Here is a 22,465-nt window from a genome sequence, read left to right on the forward strand (position 1 = left end):
CATCCATTTGCCTGCGAATCTCATGATTCCATTATTTTTTTCTGCTGAATAGTACTCCATTGTGTAGATGTACCACATTTTCTCTATCCATTCTTCGGGTGAGGGACATCTAGGTTGCTTCCAAGTTCTGGCTATTACAAATAAAGCTGCTATGAACATAGTGGAACAGACATCTTTGTTATATGAAAGGGCATCTTTTGGATATATGCCTAAGAGTGCAGTTGCTGGGTCTTGTGGTAGGTTTATTCCCATTTTTCTGAGGAATCTCCATACTGCTTTCCAAAGTGGCTGAACCAGTTGGCACTCCCACCAGCAATGGAGGAGTGTCCCCCTTTCACCACATCCTCTCCAGCATAAATTGTCATTGGTGTTTTTGATTTTAGCCATTCTGACAGGAGTGAGATGGTATCTCAGAGTTGCTTTGATTTGCATTTCCCGGATGGCTAAGGATGTTGAGCACTTTCTCAAGTGCCTCTCAGCCATTTTAGACTCCTCTATTGAAAACTCTCTATTTAGTTCTGCAGCCCACTTCTTAATTGGGTCATTTGCTGTTTTGGAGACTTGCTTCTTGAGTTCTTTGTAAATTTTGGAGATCAACCCTCTGTCAGATGTGGGATTAGTGAATATTTTTTCCCATTCTGTGGGCTGCCTTTTTGTCTTGCTGACTGTGTCCTTTGCCTTACAGAAGCTTCTCAGTTTCAGCAGGTCCCACTTATTAATTGTTGATCTCACTGTCTGTGCTACTGGTGTTATGTTCAGGAAGCTGTCTCCTGTACCAATTCTTTCAAGGGTACCACCCACTTTCTCTTCTAAGAGGTTCAGTGTGGCTGGATTTATGTTGAGGTCTTTGATCCATTTGGACTTAAGTTTTGTGCATGGCGATAAACATGGATCTATCCGCATTTTTCTACATGCCAGTCTCCAATTATGCCAGCACCATTTGTTGAAGATGCTTTCTTTATTCCATTGTATATTTTTAGCTTCTTTGTCAAAGATCAGATGTTCGTACATGTGTGGGTTAATACCCGGATTTTCAATTCGATTCCATTGGTCTGCCTGTCTATTTTTGTGCCAATACCAAGCTGTTTTCAGGACTATAGCTCTATAATAGAGCTTGAGGTCAGGGATAGTGATGCCTCCGGACGTTGCCTTGTTGAACAGGGTTGTTTTGGCTATCCTGGGTCTTTTGTTTTTCCATACAAAATGGATTATTGTTCTTTCAAGGTCTGTGAAGAATTGTGCTGGGATTTTAATGGGGATAGCATTGAATCTGTAGATTGCTTTTGGCAGGATTGCCATTTTTACTACATTGATCCTACCTATCCAAGAGCATGGGAGATCTTTCCATTTTCTGAGGGCTTCTTTAATTTCTTTCTTTAAAGATTCAAAGTTCTTACGATACAGGTCTTTCACTTGTTTGGTTAGCGTTACCCCAAGGTATTTTATGTTGTTTGTGGCAATTGTAAAGGGTGATGTTTCTCTGATTTCTCTTTCAGCCCTTTTATCATCTGTATATAGTAGGGCTACTGAGTTTCTTGAGTTGATCTTGTAACCTGCCACTTTGCTGAAGGTGTTAATCAGCTGTAAGAGTTCCCTGGTAGAGTTCTTTGGGTCATTGATGTAAACTATCATATCGTCTGCAAACAGTGAAAGTTTGACTTCTTCCTTCCCAATTTGTATCCCCTTGATCCCCCTTTGTTGTCGTATGGCTATAGCTAGAACTTCAAGTACCATGTTGAAAAGGTATGGAGAGAGTGGACAGCCTTGTTTTGTTCCTGATTTTAGAGGAATTGCGTTGAGTTTCTGTCCATTTAGTTTGATGTTGGCTGTTGGTTTACTGTATATGGCTTTTATTATGTTTAAGTATGTCCCTGTTATCCCAGATCTCTCCAAGACCTTTATCATGAAGGGGTGCTGGATTTTGTCAAAGGCTTTTTCAGCATCTAGTGAGATGATCATGTGATTTTTGTTTTTCAGCTTGTTTATATGGTGGATTACGTTGATGGATTTTCGTATGTTGAACCATCCCTGCATCCCTGGGATGAAACCTACTTGATCGTGGTGAATGATTGTTTTGATGTGTTCTTGGATCCGATTTGCCAGTATTTTATTGAGTATTTTTGCATCAATGTTCATGAGGGATATTGGTCTGAAGTTCTCTTTCTTGGTTGTATCTTTGTGTGGCTTGGGGATCAAGGTTATTGAAGCCTCATAGAAAGAGTTTGGCAAAGACCCTTCTGCTTCTATTGTGTGGAACACTTTGAGAAGAATTGGTATAAGCTGTTCTTTGAATTTGTGGTAGAATTCTGCACTGAGGCCATCTGGACCTGGACTTTTTTTGGTTGGGAGACTTTTGATGACAGCTTCTATTTCCATAGGGGTTATAGGTCTATTTAAATTGCTTATCTGTTCTTGATTTAGTTTTGGCAAATGATAGCTGTCCAGGAAGTCATCCATTTCCTTTAAATTTTCGAATTTTGTGGAGTACAGTTTTTCAAAGTATGACCTAATGATTCTCTGGATTTCCTCAGAGTCTGTTGTTATGTCCCCCTTTTCATTTCTGATTTTGTTAATTTGCGTGTTCACTCTCTGCTGTTTGGTAAGTTTGGACAAAGGTTTGTCTATCTTGGTGATTTTCTCAAAGAACCAACTCTTCGTTGCATTGATTCTTTGTATTGTTTTCCTGGTTTCTACTTTGTTGATTTCAGCCCTCAATTTGTTTATTTCCTGGCGCCTACTCCTCCTGGGGGAGTTTGCTTCTTTGTGTTCTAGAGCTTTTAGCTGTGATGTTAATTCTCTGGTATAACTGTTTTCCTGTTTCTTCATGTGAGCACTTAGTGCTATGAACTTCCCCGTAGCACTGCTTTCAAAGTGTCCCATAGGTTTGGGTATGTTGTGTCTTCATTCTCATTGAATTCGAGGAAGTCTTTAATTTCTTTTTTTATTTCCTCTTTGACCCAGGGATGGTGCAGTTGAGCATTATTCAATTTCCATGAGTTTGTAGGTTTTCTGCAATTTGTGTTGTTGTTGAATTCTAATTTTAAGGCATGTTGGTCTGATAAGATGCATGGAGTTATTCCAATTTTTTTGTAGCTGCTGAGGTTTGATATGTTGCCAAGTATGTGGTCGATTTTTGAGAAGGTTCCATGTGGTGGTGAGAAGAATGTATATTCTTTTTTATGTGGATGAAATGTTCTATAGATATCTGTTAATCCCAGTTGGGTCATTACTTCTATTAGACCCTTTGCTTCTTTGTTGAGTTCCTGTCTGGTATTCTTGTCTAGTGGTGAGAGTGGTGTGTTGAAATCTCCCACTATAACTGTGTGGGGCTTTAGATGAGATTTAAGTTCTAATAATGTTTCTTTAACGAATGTGGATGCCTTTGTATTGGGGGCATAGATGTTCAGGATAGACACTTCGTCTTGGTGGGTTTCACCTGTGATGAGTATGTAATGACCTCCTTCATCTCTTTTGATTGATTTTATTTTAAAGTCTAGTTTGTTAGATATTAGGATTGCTACCCCTGCTTGTTTCTTGGGTCCATTTGATTGAAAAATTTTTTCCCAACCTTTAACTCTCAAGTAATGTCTGTCTTTGAGGGTGAGGTGTGTTTCTTGTATGCAGCAGAAGGAAGAGTTCTGTCTTCGAATCCATTCTGCTAGTCTGTGTCTTTTTATGGGTGAGTTAAGGCCGTTAATATTGAGGGATATTAATGACCATTGATTGCTCATCCTTCTTCGATTTGCGATGGTTGTTGTTGGTGGAATTATGGGTGGAATTTCGCCCCTTTGTTCTTTTGGCTGTTGGTAGAGAGGATTCTCTAATGCTTATGTTTTTCTGGTTGTAGTTAGCTTCCTTGGGTTGGAGTTTTCCTTCCAAAATTTTCTGTAGGGCTGGGTTAGTGGACACATATTGCTTGAATCTAGTTTTGTCATGGAATATCTTGTTTTCTCCGTCTATAGTGATTGAGAGCTTTGCTGGGTATAGTAGTCTGGGCTGGCATCCATGGTCTCTTAGTGTAGGTAGAATATCTATCCAGGACCTTCTGGCTTTCAGAGTTTCCATGGAGAAATCAGGTGTAATTCTGATAGGTCTGCCTTTATATGTTACTTGACCTTTTTCCTTAGCTGCTCTTAATATTCTTTCTTTATTCTGTATGTTTGGGGTCTTGATTATTATGTGGCGAGGGATTTTTTTTGTGGTCCACTCTATTTGGTGTTCTGTAGGCTTCTTGTACCTTCATTGGCATGTCTTTCTTAAGGTTGGGAAAGTTTTCTTCTATGATTTTGTTGAATATGCCTTCTGCCCCTTTGAGGTGGATTTCTTCTCCTTCTTCTATACCTATTTTTCTTAGGTTTGGTCTTTTCATGGTGTCCCATAATTCCTGGATGTTTTGTGTTAAGGATTTGTTGAATTTAAGGTTTTCTTTGGTTGATAAATCCATTTCTCCTAATGTATCTTCAACACTTGAGATTCTCTCTTCCATCTCTTCTATTCTGTTGGTAATGCTTGTATTGGTAGTGCCAGACTGTTTGTCCAGCTTTTCTATTTTCTGCCTTTCTTCAGATTGTGTTTTTTTTAGTGTCTCTATTTCAGTTTTCAACCCTTGCAGCGTTTGCATTGCTTCTTGCAATTTTCTGTTTATCTGTTCGTCCGTTTGTTGCCTTTTATGAATTTTTTGGTTTGTTCTTTCTTCCATTTCTTGCATTTTTTGGTTTGCTTTTTGTTCCATTTCTTGGATTTTGTGCTTTGTTTCTTCTTCCATTTCCTGCCTTTTTTGGTTTGTTTCTTCCTCCATTTTTTTCATTTTTTGCTTTGTTTTTTCTACCATTTCTTGCATTTTTTGCTTTGTTTCTTCTTCCATTTCCTGCCTTATTTGGTATGTTTCTTCTTCTAATTCTTGCATTTTTTGCTTTGCTTTTTCTTCCATTTCTTGCATTTTTTGCTTCATTTCTTCTTCCATTTCGTGCCTTTTTTGGTTTGTTTTTTCTTCCAATTCTTGCATTTTTTGGTTTGTTTTTTCTTCCATTTCTTGCATTTTTTGGTTTGTTTTTTCTTCCATTTCTTTGAGGGATTTTCCAATATCCTCTTTTAGGGCCTCTATCATTTTCATGAAAGTGCTTTTAAGGTCGTTCTCTTCTGCTTCCTTCGCGTTGGAATATTGGGGTCTTGCTGGTGTGGAGTCTCTAGAATCTGGCGGTGTCATATTTGTTTTTCTGTTGCTGACTGAGTTTTTGTATTGTCTCTTTCCCATCTCTTCTTTTAGTGGGTGCAGAAAGAGCCCCTTCCTGGTCTGGGGACCAGAGTTCCCTTTTGGTGGGTGCTAGTAAGTCCAGTAATCTGGTGGTTCTTCTATGCCTTGTCCAAATGCTGGTCCGTGGGTAGAGAAGAAGAACAGGAATCTGGGGCACTTAGCCTCCTACCTGGTCCCCTGGACCCTATGCTGGGTCCTGTTGTACCTGATCCGGAACAGCTACTCCCCTGGTCTCCCTGGCTCCTGTAGTTTCCTGGTCTCTTTGGTGGGAGAGAAGATCTGGAGTCTGGGGTGCTTGGCTCCCGCCGGGATTGGGAGCTCTGTGCAGTTCCCAGGCGATCTGCAGGCTCTGGAACACAGGCCGGGAAGCTGGCCTGTTTACCTGATGATGCCAGAGCGCTGTCTCTTCCTTTTGTATGTGAGTTCTCCTTTTGTTCTAGAACTTTAAGTTGTGCTATTAGTATGAGATCCCGCTGATGGGGGAAGTCCTTCTATGTGCGTGTTAGCCTGATTGGTGGATAAATGAGGCACTGTTAGCCAATAGGGAAGCAAGATAGGTGGGACTAGGAGTTGAGGAGGATTCTGGGAAATGTAGTCAAGAGAGGAGAATTGCCATGTGATCCAGGGAGGAGAGGACAAGTCAGTATGGTGTCCATGGGGAGATAAGTCCTTATAAAATTATAAGTAATTATGGGTTAATAATGAAGTCAGAGCTAGCCATTAGGAAGCTATAGCAAATAGCCAACAGCTTCATAATTAATGTAGCATTCTGCATGTTCATTTGGGACCTTTGTGGCTCTGGGACCAGGCTGGAGGGAAGAATGCACAGTACATTCTTCTAGTATTATTTTTTGTGGGAACTTAGTGTTATGAACTTACCTCTTAGAACTGCCTTCATTATGTCCTACAAATTTGGGTATGTTGTGAATTCATTTTCATTCAATTCTAGAAGTCTTTGATTTCTTTTAATTTCAGCCTTGACCCATTTTTCTTCAGTGGTAGTTGGTTCTGTTTCCATGAATTTGGAAGTTTTTTTTATTATTTCTTTTTTATGTTTATATCCAGCTTTATTTATTTGATGGTTAGATAGGATGAGGGTGTTATTCCAATTGTCTTGTATGTATTGAGATGTGCTTTATGTGCTTAGAAGAAGATATTTCTTGTGTGTTTGTATGAAATGTTCTGTTGAGGACTGTTAGGTCCATTTAGTTTATAACATTGGTTACTTCTGCATTTCTCTGTTTAATTGTCTAGCTGATGGGTCACTAATCAAGTCTCCCACTAACAGTGTATAAAGATAATTATTTGATTTATTGTAAAGCTATAGTAATAAACAGCATGGTATAGGAACAAAAATGGACATATGGATCATTGGAATCATATTGAAGACCCAGACATAAATTCACATTCTTACAGACACCCATGTTTTGACAAAGAAACTCGAAATACAAAAGACAGCAACTTCAAAAAGTGGTGCTGTTCAAACTGGATAGCTGCATATGGAAGAGTACAGATGGATTCACATCCATCATACTTCATAAAATTCATGTCCAAGTGGTTCAAAGACCTCAGCATAAAGCCAGGTATACCGAACCTGATAGAAGGGAAAGTGGTAAACAATCTTGAATGCACAGGCACAGGAAAAGTCTTTTTTTTTAATTTTATTTTCCAGTTTAAATTTAGATAAGAATCAAGGTTGCTTCACAAGTCAGTTCCAGGTCCCTCTCCCATTCCCTCCCTTCCTCCCGTGCCCTCCCCTCCCCCCCCCGTTATCCTCTCATTTCTCCAGGGAGGGTGAGGCCAGTACACCATTAGCAAATGTGCTAAGATCGATAATTAATATATTGAACCCCAAGAAACTAAAAAGCTTCTGAAAGACAAAGGACATTGCCATTAGGACAAAGTGGCAAACTACAAATTGGGAAAAGAATTTTACCAAGTATACATCAAAGGACTAGTACCCAAAATATATAAAGAACTCAAGAAACTATATGTCAAGAAAAGCAAATAATCCAAAAGTGGGCTACTGATCTAAATAGAATTCTCCATAGAGGGAACTCAAATGTCTGAGACACACTTAATGTTCACCATCCTTAGCTATTGGGGGAATGCAGATCAAACCTACTTTGAGATTCTATGTTATACCTGTCAGAATGGCTAAGATAAATAAAACAAGTAAAATCTTATACTGGTTATAATGTGGAGTAAGATGAATACTCATTCATTTTTGGGGGCAGTTCAGTCACTATGGAAATCAATGTGGTGTTTCTTTAGAAGAATGGGAATCAAGTTACTTCAAGAGCCAGCTATACCATTCTTGGATTTATGCCCAAAGGACACTTCATTTTACCACAAGGATACTTGCTCAACCTAGACACCTCTCAACAGAAGATGGGATAAAAAATGTAACACATTTATACAATGGAGTATTACTGAACCATTAAAAAAATGACACCATGAAATTTGCAGAAACTAGGGAAAGTCATCCTGACTGAGATAACATAGCCCCAATAAGACAAATAGTGTTAAGTGCCTTGTTCAGCCATCATCAGAGAAGCTCCCTCCTGCCGCGAATGAGAACAAATATAGAGACCCACAGCCCGACATTATGAAGAGAGTAAGAGACCATAGAACATTGAGTTCTAAATGGAATGTCTTCATCAAGTCCTTCCCTTCAAAGCTCAAGGAACCCCAAGCACTAGGAGGCAGAAAGAGTATAAGAGCCAAGAAATCCAGGCCCTCGAAATCAACATAAGCAAAACTCTTAAGAATTCACAGAGACTGTAGAGTTCTGTGTTAGGTCTGCTATGCTTAAATTATGGCTTTTGGTTTAATGTTTTTATAGGATTTTTGAGCATGTGGAGGAATGGATTTCTGATTGCTGTGCCTTCTCCTTCTCTTGGTCTCTTATCATTTTGCTGGTCTGTCTTGTCTTATTTTGATGTGATAGTTTCTGTTTTACCTTATGTTTTATTTTAGTACATTAAAACAAAAACAAATGAATGAAAGCCTAGTGGATGGGGTAAAGGTTAACTTTTTTTATAACTGCTGGGAGAGGAAAAATCAGTTTTCCCCAATGCAACGACACTGGGTATATCAAGAATTCAAATGCAGATCTCATATCCAGGAGTAGTTGACCAACAAATAATAGATTCCATGGTTTTGCTTTTATTTATTTGTTTGTTTGTTTATTTATTTTTATATGCTTTTATTTTTGTTACAAGGTTTTTGCTGGTGGTTTTCTTTGGGGCTGATGTATTTTGTTTTCTAGACTTGTGACATTCTATTATTGTATTAGGATTTTGGTTTGTTTTTTTTTTTTGAGAGAGAACTTAAAGTTGGGTGAGTATGGAGGAAGAGAAGATCTGCACAACCTGGGGAATTGGAAGAATATGATCAAACTATGTTTAATTTTTAAATTTTTCAAATAATAAAAACATTAAAAAAGAAAATATAAAATATAAAAGGCAAAAAAATACTGCGACAAAGCAGCCCGGAATGACAGCTAGTAGCGATTGGGAGAAAGAGGTAGCACAGAACTGTGAATCAAAAGCAATGCAATAGTTTGCAAATATACCTCATGGGGAGTAGAGTAGATGATACTGTACTACACACTGAATATTTCAGGGGATTTTTGTTTGTTTTTTGAGACAGGGTTTTTCTGGGTATCTTTGGCTGTTCTAGAACTCACTTTGCAGACCAGACTGGCCTTGAACACATAGAGATCCTCCTGCCTCTTCCTCCTGAGTGTTGGGATTAAACGGGTGATCCACCATGCCTCAACTGTCAAGAGATTTTATTGTTTGCACCACATGTATTAAGTGACTTGGAAGGTTAGGGGATAACACAGTTTTCTAGAAAAACTTTTATGTATATGTAATGTACCAACTTTTATCTTTTAAATACAAGATACAAGACAAAGACAAGAATACAATGGTAAAATGCATTCAGACAGCCACAGTCACACTATGACTTACTACCAGGCATTTCAATCATTTACTCTGTCATTCACCTTTTCACTTAATGTACCTGTACAAAAAATAAATTACAAGATGTTTTAAGCTTATACATTTGATGTTGCTTGGACTTGGGATTCTATTAGACAAAGGAGCAATCAGAATTAGAATAAATCATTTCTCTGGAATGTGCGCAATTGGATTTTGTCATTGTTTTCTTAATATAAAACAATGCATTTATCTGAAACATTGACATAGTCATAATACCTATCAATATGCTATTATTTATTCATGTGAGTACATGTATGTGTGCATGTGTGTGTGTGGATACACTTCTGTGTGTGCACCGGTACAGATGGCTGTTCGTGCTCAGAAGCCTTGAATCTGAATTTACAGGTGTTTGGAAGACACCTTGCTTCTCATGTGGAACTCGGATTGGAACTCAGTTCCTCACAATGGGACACTAAATGCTCTTAATTGTCGAGCCGACTCTCCAACCACACTTTGATTATTGTTTCATTTAAATGTGGATGAGATAATTCTCATTTAGGTCTTAGATACTAAAAGTGATGAAATTTCTTCTGAGAATTATTGTATAGGGACATGAAACATCAATGTCTACCTCTTCAATGTCATGTGGAGAATGAGGGCCAGGAGACAAAAATTAGTGTAGTAAGGGAGAGGGTGACCTGTTCAGCCCACTATAAAAATGTGTGCCCAAATGATGTGTTAGACTTTGAAGATCCCTCATGGGAGACCTCACATTCCCTGGGAAGTAGATTTTGGGGGTAGATGTGGGGTTGGTGGGGTGCAAGGGAGGACAGGAGGGAGAGGGAACTGGGATTGGTATGTAAAATAAGATTGCTTTTAATTTAAATAAAAAAATTTAAAAGTGCTCGAAGAGATAATTCTTAGGAATTTCCAATAGTAGGGCATAGTCTCAGCCCCTGGATATTGTCTGGTTTCCTGTTCATGTGGTGCACATTCAGATGCATCAGATCTCCACGTAAACTGGATGACAAAATAGTGCAGAATAGAATGTCCTCTAAAAAGCTCTAGCACCCTGACTAGGTAACAGTATCTGCTTCTTTCTCAGAGTTTTTCCGGCCAAATTTCAAATGATGTTCATTTATTTCTTCACCTAACCAGAACAGACATTTTAAATATGATAAAGTGATACTTCAGTGTTAATCTTGAACACATTCCTTAGCTTATTTCAATGTGTGAGTGGAGAGAGCATCTATTTTAAAATATTTCTAGCAGTCTATCATTCACAGCAATTAGCCTTTAGGAGAGGTCTGTCACTGAAGATTGGCATCTCTCTATAAAACAAGTGCAGTTAATTTAGGAGCATCACCCACAGCTCCTCATTCCAGCCCCAGATGAGGTACTCAGACTTGCTGAGGACAGTCGTTAAGAAGAGATGATTCTCACAAAGGGCATGTTCTCATCTGCTGATATGCAGATCAGGGTTTTTTTTCTGGCTCACAGCATGGTGGTCCCTTTTTACTCCTCCATTTGATACAAAACAATTTAACTTCTTTAAGCCTTAGTGATCTTCATGTTGGTGCACTTAGCTACCACAAGAGAAGCAGAAACATTCTGTGACTTTACTGAAAGTTATGCAATTTGTCTCATTCAAAGCTGTCTGTTTCAGCAGTTGCTGAACATAGCTGTGTGTAAATGCAGCACTCCTGGTGGCAATCTCTCCCTCTCCTCTCTGTATGCTCATAAACCTTTTCCAAGTGAAATTACGAACTCTCCACTTTCTTCCTTGGGTTCCTCTGCATGACTTCATATAGAGTGCACACATCCTAAGATAGCTTTTGGCCAAGTCCTGCTCATGTATACACAGTCAACGCTATTTGCGAACAAAATGAAGGCTCACCGCAGGCTTTAGGAGTGCACTCACAGTTTGCGTGGGACTGTGTATTTCTGTGGCTTCCCATACAGATGGTTGAAGGTTCTTGAGGAAGTTAGAATGAGCCATTCTGTTTAGAGACAGCTTCTTCACGTTTTAGAGAAACCAAACCCGTTTTCTTAACAGATCAACTTTTTAAAAAACCCTGTGCCTTGGGTAGTAGATCAGTATTTATCATGGCATATGAATGAACTCTGGGAACCCATTCCATAGGGAGGGAACCTTTCCCAGCCTGCCCCAAGTGAAGTGACAGACTCTGGAGATCCCCCATGGAGGACCTCACCCTCCCTGGGGAATGATGTGGGGATTGGGTAAGGGGTTGGGGGGCTGGTAGAGGGGCAAGGGAGGAAGGGAAGAAGAGGGAGCTGGTATCGACATGTGAAGCATTCATGTTTCTAATTTAAATAAAATATATTGAGAAAAACCCTGTCAAAATATCCTGTAATATATATATATATATATATATATATATATATGTACAGCCTAAAATAAATAGACTAAGCCTCCCTTAACTTATTTTTGAGACATTATCTTCCTAAGTAGTCCATATGGCTTGAAACTTATGATCTTCTTGCCTCAACCTCCTCAGTATTAGAATTACAGCCATCCCCTACCCTCCATGCCTTGTTATCAACAGTATATTTAATGACATTAATTTTTAAACCAGGAAAGATGTCTAACAAAGCACATTGTGTGTCTTACCTCCCCTACAGGCCACAAGGAAGATGATGATGTGCATTCTTTTCTACTTGTATTTATTGGCTTTGAGTGCAGAGTTGTACTGCAGCGTTACTTCTAGTTATTTGGTTTGGTTTACTTGCTTCTCTCTCTCTCTCTCTCTCTCTCTCTCTCTCTCTCTCTCTCTCCCTCCCTCTCTCTTTCTCTCTCTCTCTGTCTTTCTCTTCCTCTTTGTGTATGTTGATAACATTCTTTACTTCAAAGGAATAATCCCCAGAGTAATTAAAAATCTAATTAAAAGGTTATTTTTGTATGACCATTGTCTAATAAATATTGTCTTTTATACTGATCTTAATCAGAAATATGCAATAATTCAATTGTAAAAAATAGACACTTCAAAGGACTATGAACCATCTATTTTGCTATTTGGTTGTTGCTCATGACTAAACAAGAAAGCTACTGTACTTCCAAAGACTTCTGCATAGTCAAATAAGAGCTAAGTTGGAGTGCTAGCCATATTATTTGACTGGCTATACAATCTAAACAAGTAACTTCATTTCCTCTCATTCCACATATTGCTCTTAGCTCGAATATTTTCACACAAGATATATACTTTGACACTGTCAAGGGCAGCAGTACACACCTGTTATCCCAGTTGCTCAGGAGACTGGGACATGAAGGTCACTGAAGTCAGAAATTCTGTGCTATATTGTGACATGCTGACTTGGTGTCCTAGGTTTATCATCACCATGGTGACCATAACGGAACAGAAGAACTACCAGGGTGCCTAAGGAGGGATTGAACAAGGTTGCAAACAAACTCTCCTGCTGGTTAGAAACATTCTCAACTTGACACAGCATTTAGTAAGAACTCAGGTCTGTCAGTTCTGGAGATGCAGCATGAAGGCTGCTTGCTCTCAGTGCAGGTTCTCTGTCCCCTTGCTTTTGTCTTCTAGGGTTTATGCTGAGAGTTCTGGAAAAACACACATAATGAATTCCTGAATCCATTGGTTCCCTTACCATGCATGCTGTTCCTGATGTGTGACCCACTCCGTGTGTTGTTGAAAGTCCACTCTGAGCCTACCCTTTCCTTCCAAGAGAACGTCATGTATGCATTGCATGGTAGATCGTAATCCTAGTGCCCTTTGCTCTTCTCTCTGTCATCAGTTTTCTGTTTTATCAGTGTTAATCTTCTTGTCGTTTCTATTACCTTTGCGAACCATACTGAGTTTGCAATGGATTCACAACTTCAGTACACCTCCAATGCCACAAAATGCAAGTTAGCTGTCTTTTCCACCATTGTACTTGGTTACAGGATCAGGAATTCTTAATGTGATGATCTAGACCAATAGTTGTGCTTGCTTCTAAGAAATAGCAACGGAATGGTTATAGCTTGCAAAGTGAAGCTGCTCAGTCATAAATTTAGAACTCTTGGCTGTATTTAACTTTGTTCTCAGCCTTGCAGTGCCTGTGGTTTTATTCTCTGTTCACTTGGTTATCAGGGATTTCTTGACATTGTTTGGCACACACAGTATCACAGTCATTAAAGGTGGTCGACTATGTTCTTGACCACATGCATCACAGGTATTAAAGGTGGCCAGCTTTGTTCTTGACTGTGTGGTTTCTGCCATCTTTATCCTAAGTCTTCTGGTGTGGGCAATCTATTGCTTCTAAACAAGCCTATGAGTATGTGGACTGCAAGCTTTTGGCTAAGCAGGAAAAATGAGAACAACATACGTAGTTCATTGGGCGGGAAATATAGTATTAAAGCCTGATGAAGTGGGTGTTTCCTAAATTCATCAACCCAGGGAAGCTTTCCCAGTATCTAAATTAGGCTTGAGGATAGAAGAGAACTACAGAAGACAGACACCAGGGCAGCTGTGAAGACATATGCCACAAAACTTCAATTCCGTGCGGAAACTGAACCTACTTACAGTGCTCTTTCCCACAAATCCTGTTTGGCTGCATGTATGCATCTTATTCTACTTATATATACGTAGACATAGGCTATGTATACTAATGTACAGAAATATATCCAATATTATATATATATGTTAATACTTTGTATTCATACTTTATATATGGGTTTACTACACATATATATAGTATTTATGTATACATATATATGTGTATGCATATATGTAGTCCCTTCTGAAGTTTTCAATAAAACAGAGAATGTTGTTTGTAAATAGATCAAACTGACACATTACCTCATTACCTTTAAAGGAGCCTAACACTAAGGTAATCACAAAGACTTGAGGACTTGTCTTCAAAAAGCAAATGGAAAAACAAACGACAGGAGTAAACCACTCCTTTTGTCCCACAGAGATGGCTGGTTTAAAGGTAGAGGCCATTGCTTTGCTGTTTATCTGAACAAGCTCCCGCGTTCATGGAGCTTAAGGAGTGATTATTGTCCTTGAGGCTTTGAACATACAAACAGGGAAGGAGCAGCATGTGAGTCTGGAGGACAGGGAGAGGAACGCTAATGGATTAGACATGAGCTTATACAGGTGTTTCGTTCTATGATCTTAATATCCAGCAAGGGAGGACTGCACTATGCAGAACTATTTATCTTTGCATTCTAAAATGATATAAATCATATAGAACAGATTGCCACAAATAGCTGCTAAGTAGTAGCCCTGGAATCCATACAACAGCAAAAGATAACTTTATTTTTTAAGTATTCTCTGAGGCTCCTGCTGGGGGCCTGGGGAAAATACAGCAAAGAGTAGCTACACGAGACATACTACAAATCAGTGTGGACCAGTGCTGCCCTTATGTATTTTGTATCAGGAGAGCAGAATATTTTGAGTTCTAGGCATAGTTTTAAAACTACCTCAGAATGAAACACTTTAAGAAAATTGTCTTTGAAGGAAAGAAAATTATTTTGTACCTTAGAGGTTTCATTTTAAATAAGAATTAGGTTAAGGCGTGTAGGTAAGTATTTAGACAAATAAATGGATAGAAAAATGTCAATTTCAAAGCAATAGAGAAGCAACTGATGAATACAAAGGTCACTGCTTAATACTAAGATGCATCAAGTAAACACCCATGTATGCAGTACTCCTAAATATTGCCATGGCTGTGGTTAAAGGACGCAGGTGGCAATCTGATAGGGACTACAGCTATCCAATGGCAGTGTGCGAGCTACAGTAGTAAAACAACAATCATTTGCCACATGAAAACTCATCAAACAAGTGGGAACCAGTGGCTTTACTGCAGTCCTCAATTCATTCTCATTGGTCTACTTTGGAAGCTTAGACAACAAATGCTGTAGGTGAAAACTGATGTAATGACAAAGAATCAATGGTTTGGCCTCCATTTTTATATTAAAGGTGTTGTAAAACAGATAGTCAAATTAAAGAAAAGCCTTCATGCACCTCTCCACCCTCTTCTGGGCAAGATTGTAATTTTCCATTCTTAGGGAAACGGCAGGTCAAACCAGAACCAGTGGTGCTAAAGTACATTAGATTAAATGCTAACACAAAAACACAATAAACATGTAAAGATGATTACCTAAAAATCCACAGATAGATGGTTCTATCCCAGACATAGCACAGAACCTGATTTCAGCTAGGATAGTCCAGTTGTCAGGAGCAAACTTTGTCTATAAGAGGATCCAAAATTTTTTTTCTTTCTACAGGTTTCATAAGCAGCAACAAATCCTCGTTAGCATAAGGACTGGCTTTGTTAAATCCAACACACAGGTGACAAGGTGACATAGGTATTTTTATTAATAAAACAGTAAAGTCAGTGTGTGGATATAAAAAGTAAGATGTGTGGGAACTACTGCAGTAATATTTGAACTCTGACAAGCACATCAACATTCATGCTTCCCATACCTTCAAGGTCTTAAGCAAAACTTATATACTTAATAATACGAAACTATTACTGTTAATAATTATGTTTTCGTGGGTTTTCAAGTGTTACTAGGTCACGTTTAACATCTAGAAATTGTCATGAAATATTTCAGTGGATTTTAGAGGGTTGTGTGCATAGGGGAAACACGTGAACATAGTTAAAACTTGTAAGTTATTGGTAGCTATTAAGGTCAACATGGGGGTCCCGTGCTCCAGGGAATTCTTTCGAGCTAATGAGTTGCAGCATCAGCTTCGTTGGTCCTGAAACGGCGAACTTGGCTGCACGGCATTCCTAGCATGGCAGCCCTAGACTTGTAGATAATCTGCTGGTGTGAATCAGTTCCTCTGCCTAATCCTTGACCATCTACTTATTCAGTCTGTCCTTCTGGAGAACATTGACAAGTTCCATTACACAATGACCTCAGCTTAGGTTCTGAATGTCACAGCGTTAATATTCACCATGAAAATCCCGATTTTAATTAAAATTATGTTCCTTGGCCTACTTTGGTGGTAGGGAAAAGAGACTTTGGGGTTGTTTTGGCAATATCTTTTTTTAACAGACTGACTAATGCACTAAATGGGAACTTGGCATGTAGCAAGACAGATCTGTAATGATTCTGAGGGTATTAGTTTAGCCACAGGAGTACTGGTCAGTGCGATTTCTAGAAATGGAAGCATATTTGTGTGACTTGATGTTGGGGATTCCTAGATAGCCTCCAGGTTAGAGTGTTAAGAGGTTAGGATGATAAATCATCATGTGGAAAGGGAGAGCCAGATACATTTGGATGTGGTAGCATTTAGAACATAGATTCTATGTAATATAGATATGGAATGTGTTGATTCAATGAAAAAATGCCAAGCTACCAAGAGGAAACATAGAAGAGAAACACCGGTGAATCCTGAAGAGGAGGGATCTGCTGTCACGAAGCAAAGTGAGAGTGCCTGGTGTCTGAGACGCTCCAGAGGGCACAGGATAATGGTGTTTATAAACTCTTCTCAGGTAGTAGCTAAAGAGACTCAGTGTACTAAAACATTGAGGACCATGACACAGTGGTGATAAGACAGCCCAGAAACCCTAGTTCTATAGAACCTGAGCCGTGAGGGAAGCCATTCCCTGAACCAGCAGAATGGGAAAGTGATAGGAAGCCAAACACAGAAACTTCCTTTTACAAATGTCCTATGAAATATTATTACATGCCTGAAGCCAGACCAATCTAAGACCCAAGCATAACATTTTTATAGTCCAAGATACTATATGCCTATACTTCAAATAAAATATGCCTCTATTTTCCATATGTCCATGCATATATAGAAACATATTTATGAATGTATATAAATGTATATTTGTTTATATAAATAGACGTATTAGGATAAAATATGGCAGGCTGGTGTTTTACCACGTTAGTGATAATTTAGTCAAAACCAAATCGCAGTTATACCTGACAACTGCTGCAAGAATTCAAGCAGAGAAAGTCAGGTCACATATGCCAATGCTGAGGACTGGCATTTAATTTGTGTACTTCCAAAGTGGTGAGGTTCTCCTTGGTGAACTAACAATGTGTACACTGCTCTTGAATTTTTTGATGTCTCCATATAAGATCCAGTGTTCTTTTGATTTAATTAATTGGTGCATGTTAAATTTAAAACCAGAATATGGAAAAGGTAGAAAACCATATGTTATACAAACATCTAGTTTTGTAGTATTTTTCAATCAGGATCAATATATTTCAACACAAGATAAAAATCTAAATACAAACTTTGTCTTTTTTTCCTGTTGTCAAAGAGTGAACTCCTCAACTTTGTCTCCTTTACCTACAGACATTTAAGGCAAAGTAGAGATGCTCACTGCCTGCCTGCAACAATGTAGTGCAGGTATATGCAAGCTAGTCCTGTCGATTTTCAAAAAGAATATGAAGTATGAGGCATTTTTAAGGCTTTAGTGGTTAAATTTATGTAGATTGAAGTCTCCATAATTAAAGTTCAATAACTTGCTTTGCCTTATAAGCTATACTTACAGAATAAGCATTCTCATAGCCTCTGTTAATTAAAAAATTCACAATTTGTAGAAGACATTAGACAATCACCAGTGAGTTTTGAGAAAGCTAATGATTTTATTTACATATAATGTAGTACTAGGTAGTCTGATCCTTGTCCTTACTGATTGATGACTTTAGATGAACATGCATTAACCATGTTAAAGGGAGCAGATATTTCGCAGAAATAGTATGTCTTCACAATGGTGAACAATAATTGTGTGTGCTCATACTATAACCTGACCACTTCTCAGAAACCACTAACCACAGATTTTTTTTATTGCTGCATGGCATTCATTTCAGATCCTATCACTTTCAGGGTGACTGTGATTAGCAGCTACAGATCAGTCCCTTGGAAAGCAAATACAAGATGAGTTCAAGGCTGCATTACTGAGATCAGTAATTTGAACCCCAAACTAAGAATCCAGATGGGGACAGAGCCTGATGTTTGCATTCATTCTGTGGTTCTAATTATTGGCTAGCTACAGTGTGCCTGTTACCTTGCCAGCTCTCATGAATAAACACATAATGATGAAAACAATTAAATGTCTGGTAAAGATGGATAAGCCCACAAAATTATACTAATAAACAAACACAATTAGAGATGGGAACATATCCCGTGGTGTAGAATGCATGTGTCATGCTGTTTTCCGATAAGTGGACCAGGCACCAACATCTCTGAAGTGGTCAGGGAGAAAAAAGGATTTATGTTAGTTTTGTACTGATCAGTATATCTGCAGGTCAACTGGGACAAGCCAGTGTTCTAGCAATCACTCCGTGCTGCAGATACCACTGCTCATCATCCTTCTGTTACTGAACAAATAGCTGAGTGACTTATGGAAGAGAGGGAATGCTTGGTTCTGAGTTTCAAAGGTCTCAGCCTGGAAACAGGTGTTCCTGTGGCCTTGGGTGAGGCAGGGATTCAGAAAGCCCAGGGAGAAGCAAATGCACTCAGCTCACAGCAGGAAGCAGAGGAGAGGAAGAGGAGGAAGGAGCTGGGTCCTACTGTGTCCTTCCAAGGACAAGTCTGCCACAGACTAAAGGTCCCCACCCCATACAGGTTCCCCTGCCTCTCCAATCCATGCAATCCTAGGGAAGAAGCTCTGAACATAGAGGTCTTCAAGGGACCCCAGATCAAAGCCATAGCAAGATTAACCTCAGCATGGAGAAGATGCACTCCTTACAGAGAAGCTGTTCACCACCTGTCCAGTTTTCAAACAGCTATGACTACTGGGTATTGGTGGTGCACTTCTTTAATCCCAGCCCTGGGGAGTCAGAGGCAGCAGGATCTCTGTGAGTTCGAGACCAGCCTGGTCTGCAGAAAGAGTTCCAGGACAACCAGGGCTACACAGAGAAACCCTGTCTTGAAAAACAAACAAATAAACAAACAAACAAACAAAAAAATCCAGCTATGACAATATGAGCAGAAAGGCTGTGTGAGATCTTGGTCTATGTTGGGTTGTGAACTGTGAGTGGAAATCTCAGTATGCTTTAGATTATCTTTCCAGGAAGTAGGTGGTCCGAGCTGGCTGGCAGTAGACAACTTGAAAGAAAGCAGCCAAGGTAGAGTCAATTAGGTGCAATATTCTAATGAGGATTAATGAGGAGTGGGTTTGTCCCCCACCAGGTCATTGCATGGCTCAGTGAAGAGATGTTTCCTCTCGTTATACTTGCCACTTAAATATGTGCAGTTCACTAGGGTTTATGAAGCATGGTTTTGAGAGTCATGTTCTCCATCACATGTTCTATACTGGCTAAGCTAACTTGGTAATTTCCGTTTATTTATTCTTTCCTAGGAAATCCTGTACATAAAGCTTATCTGGTAAAAAGATCCCTGCGGCAAAGACATCCGTGTATCTCACAAGCCAGTGCTCTCCCACGGGAATTACGTCCCTCCTTTATTGACCATTCCTGTCTTCTGAAGCTAGTAGTACCCAGATGGAAGAAACTGAAAAAACTGGTTTTGATTGTAAAGAATTGTTTCTCGTTTTCAATTAGCCTTGAAGTTCTATGAAAGGAAGGTTTTCCATTTTGTCAACGAAAGCAAAACTGCCGCACTTATTAGGCTGAGACATATTCTCAATAGCAGTCAGCTAGACCTCAGCAAAGACCTGCAGCCAGGAACGGAAGCCCAGCCGGGTCAATCTGTAAAATCCTGCTGCTGATCTCTGTAGACAGAAACCCAAATCCTCTGAGGCTGCCCAATTATAAACCGTTCTCTATTCAGCTCCAAGATTTGCTTTTGAAAGTTTTTTAAGACTGTTCTCTGGGAAAATTTTAGAGCTTTCAAGGAGATGAAGAATTTGCGGCGGAAATGAGGCCATGACCCAAAAGCAGAGCTGCCGAGTGACCCAATTCGTAAGGAAAGAGGGACGTGCCCGAATAAGGACTGTTTTTCTCAAGGCTGGGTTAAGTGTGGATTGTGTGCATTTGTGCGTGGGAAGGAAGGCAGAACTATAGAGCAGAGAGAGTCCAAGAACACAGAGAACTTTGTAGAACATACCAACAAATAGGAGTGTGGGAGAAACAGTTAAGTCATGCAGGCAGATCTGGCATCCGCAGAAAGGAAAGACACACAGACAAAGATACACCAACATTCTTATTCAAACATTCTAAGTCAGTAGGAGTAAAGCAATACACCAAGAATTGATAAATCGTACAGTCAGGTATTTAAAATGTTCTCCAACATAGAGCTGGAGAAATGGCTTAGGAATCAAGAGTTCCTGTTTTAGAGAATGGGAATTCAGTTCCCAGCATCCTTGTCTGATTGGCCAAAGTGCCTCTAGCCTCTAACTGCAGCTCTGGGCAATCTGACTTTGTCTTCAGGCACCTACACACACACACACACACACACACACACACACACACACACACACGAAAATAAGTCTTTAAAAAAGAAAATCATGAAATATTCTGCTGTTTGTTCAAAAGCAGCTATTTTTTTAGTCTTGAACTTGAAATTTGGAAATATTTTAATAATGAAAATAATTTAGCTAATATATAATGGCCAATACCCATTTGCCTTACATTTTCAAATCCTAACGATGTATATTCTCATGGAAGTATTAATCAAACATTTGCTATTGTCTGTATGTTTTCATAAGAGTTCCCCAAGAAGATAAGCCTCATAAAGAGAGAGAAAAGTAACCCTTTCAAAATATATTTCCCATATGTCAGTTTATTAGTGTGTTTTAATATTTCTGCTAGAAAATACACTTACATTTCTAGGATCCTAAGTCACAAGTAATCCCTTACATAAAACTGGGAGGAATGCCTCCCATTGCAATAGACTCCAGCCATTTCAGTGTCTCTGAATTGGCATCTATGCTAGTCAGTGTTCCTTTGATGAGAAGAGACACCATCACCAAGGCAACTTTTGTAAAAGAGATCATTTACTGGGGACTTGCTTACAGTTTCAGAGATCAGCCAATTATCATCGTAGTGGAGAGCTACATTGTGATCTGGAGGCCAAGAGAATGAGGCAGTGAGAGACTGCGCCTGCCGTGGGCTTTTGAAACCTCCAAGTCCACCCCCTCCCCAAGGACGTACTTCCTCCAACAAGGGCCATGTCTCCTAATATTTCTAACCTACTAAAGATTTCTACTTCCTGGTGACTAAGTTTTCAAATATGTGAACCTATAGGACTATCTTATTTAAATCAGCACAGCACCCCATGTCCAGCCAGTCAGAGGAATGCATGTCAAAGACCATAGAGCAGAAGCCCATGCCCAAGACAAGCACCCATACAGTCTTGTCACTTCAGTGAGAACAGAGAGGCAGTGAACTCTGAGATAAACTGACCACATTCTTTTGCGTTCATTAGACCTCTGTCTGGATGTCAAGCTGTGACTTCTTGTGGAGATAGAAACACAAACCTTATTTTGACAAGACTTTGTACATTAATGGGGCCCAGGCTTGTCAAACACATTTAATTCATCATATTAACTGTCTCAAAACAAGAATACCATCTTGGGTGTTCCTTAAGCTGAAAAGCTTCAACATAATCATACATCAAATAGCCAGTGAAAAGTGTAAATTTTGTCATCAAATACAACCAAAATCACAATAAGAAATGAAAAGCTATAGTTAATCCTTCATACATTCTATTTCAATATTATTTTTACCCATTTAATTAGGAAATTAAATTTGAATTAAACTCGGGAGTTAGAAATCTTTTAATAACTAACCAGATAAGGCTATTTTTTTCTGAGTCCATGAGCCATATCTGAATGAAAGCTGAACATGTTAAGCTGGAGTTGAAAAAGATCTGTCAGTATCAGGAAATATGGTCTTGTTAAACCAACTTACCTCCCAGTGTTAAATGTAACATACATGATTAATAGATGTTAATTGATTTATTAACTTTAGACTCCTGGAAGAAGTATAGTAGCCCTAGCAAAACTATTGCCCTAGAAAACCAAAAGAAGCAGATCAACTCAAATGCAATGACTGACAGATTCCTCAAGCCACATCTATCTCCTATAAACTTAAAGAAGAACAGAGGGGGAGAATGGGGAGAAGAACAGGGATAACTTGGGCTACTGACTGGGATCATGCAAGTAAAAACCAAAACAATGGCAAATGATATTTTGTAGTATGTACACGTTTGAAATTGTGATTTTTTTCCCCATAGCTGAAGACCACATGCGAGGGAAGTCCTGTACCACTTCTTTCCATATGCTTTTCTTTCTTTGACTTTCTATTGTAAAGCCAATCCTTCATCACTGGGTACGACTGTATACACCCTGAACCTGTTGTATTTTA

The 22,465-nt window shown here is 39.1% G+C and overlaps 1 protein-coding gene and 1 long non-coding RNA gene across 3 annotated transcripts in view; one reads left to right on the forward strand and one right to left on the reverse strand.

The window, feature by feature from the left end:
• Positions 1–22,465, reverse strand: part of Luzp2 (leucine zipper protein 2) — a 368,204-nt gene that overhangs the window by 313,343 nt on the left and 32,396 nt on the right. The gene's annotated exons all lie outside the window — the stretch shown is intronic.
• LOC121134734 lies at positions 12,579–20,165 on the forward strand. The gene is made up of 3 exons (XR_005871925.1): positions 12,579–13,776; positions 15,452–15,523; positions 19,498–20,165. It is a non-coding gene; the product is annotated as an uncharacterized LOC121134734 (long non-coding RNA).

The sequence above is a fragment of the Mesocricetus auratus genome, unplaced genomic scaffold, assembly GCF_017639785.1.
Source record: "Mesocricetus auratus isolate SY011 unplaced genomic scaffold, BCM_Maur_2.0 Super-Scaffold_100030, whole genome shotgun sequence".
Classification (NCBI taxonomy): Eukaryota; Metazoa; Chordata; class Mammalia; order Rodentia; family Cricetidae; genus Mesocricetus; species Mesocricetus auratus.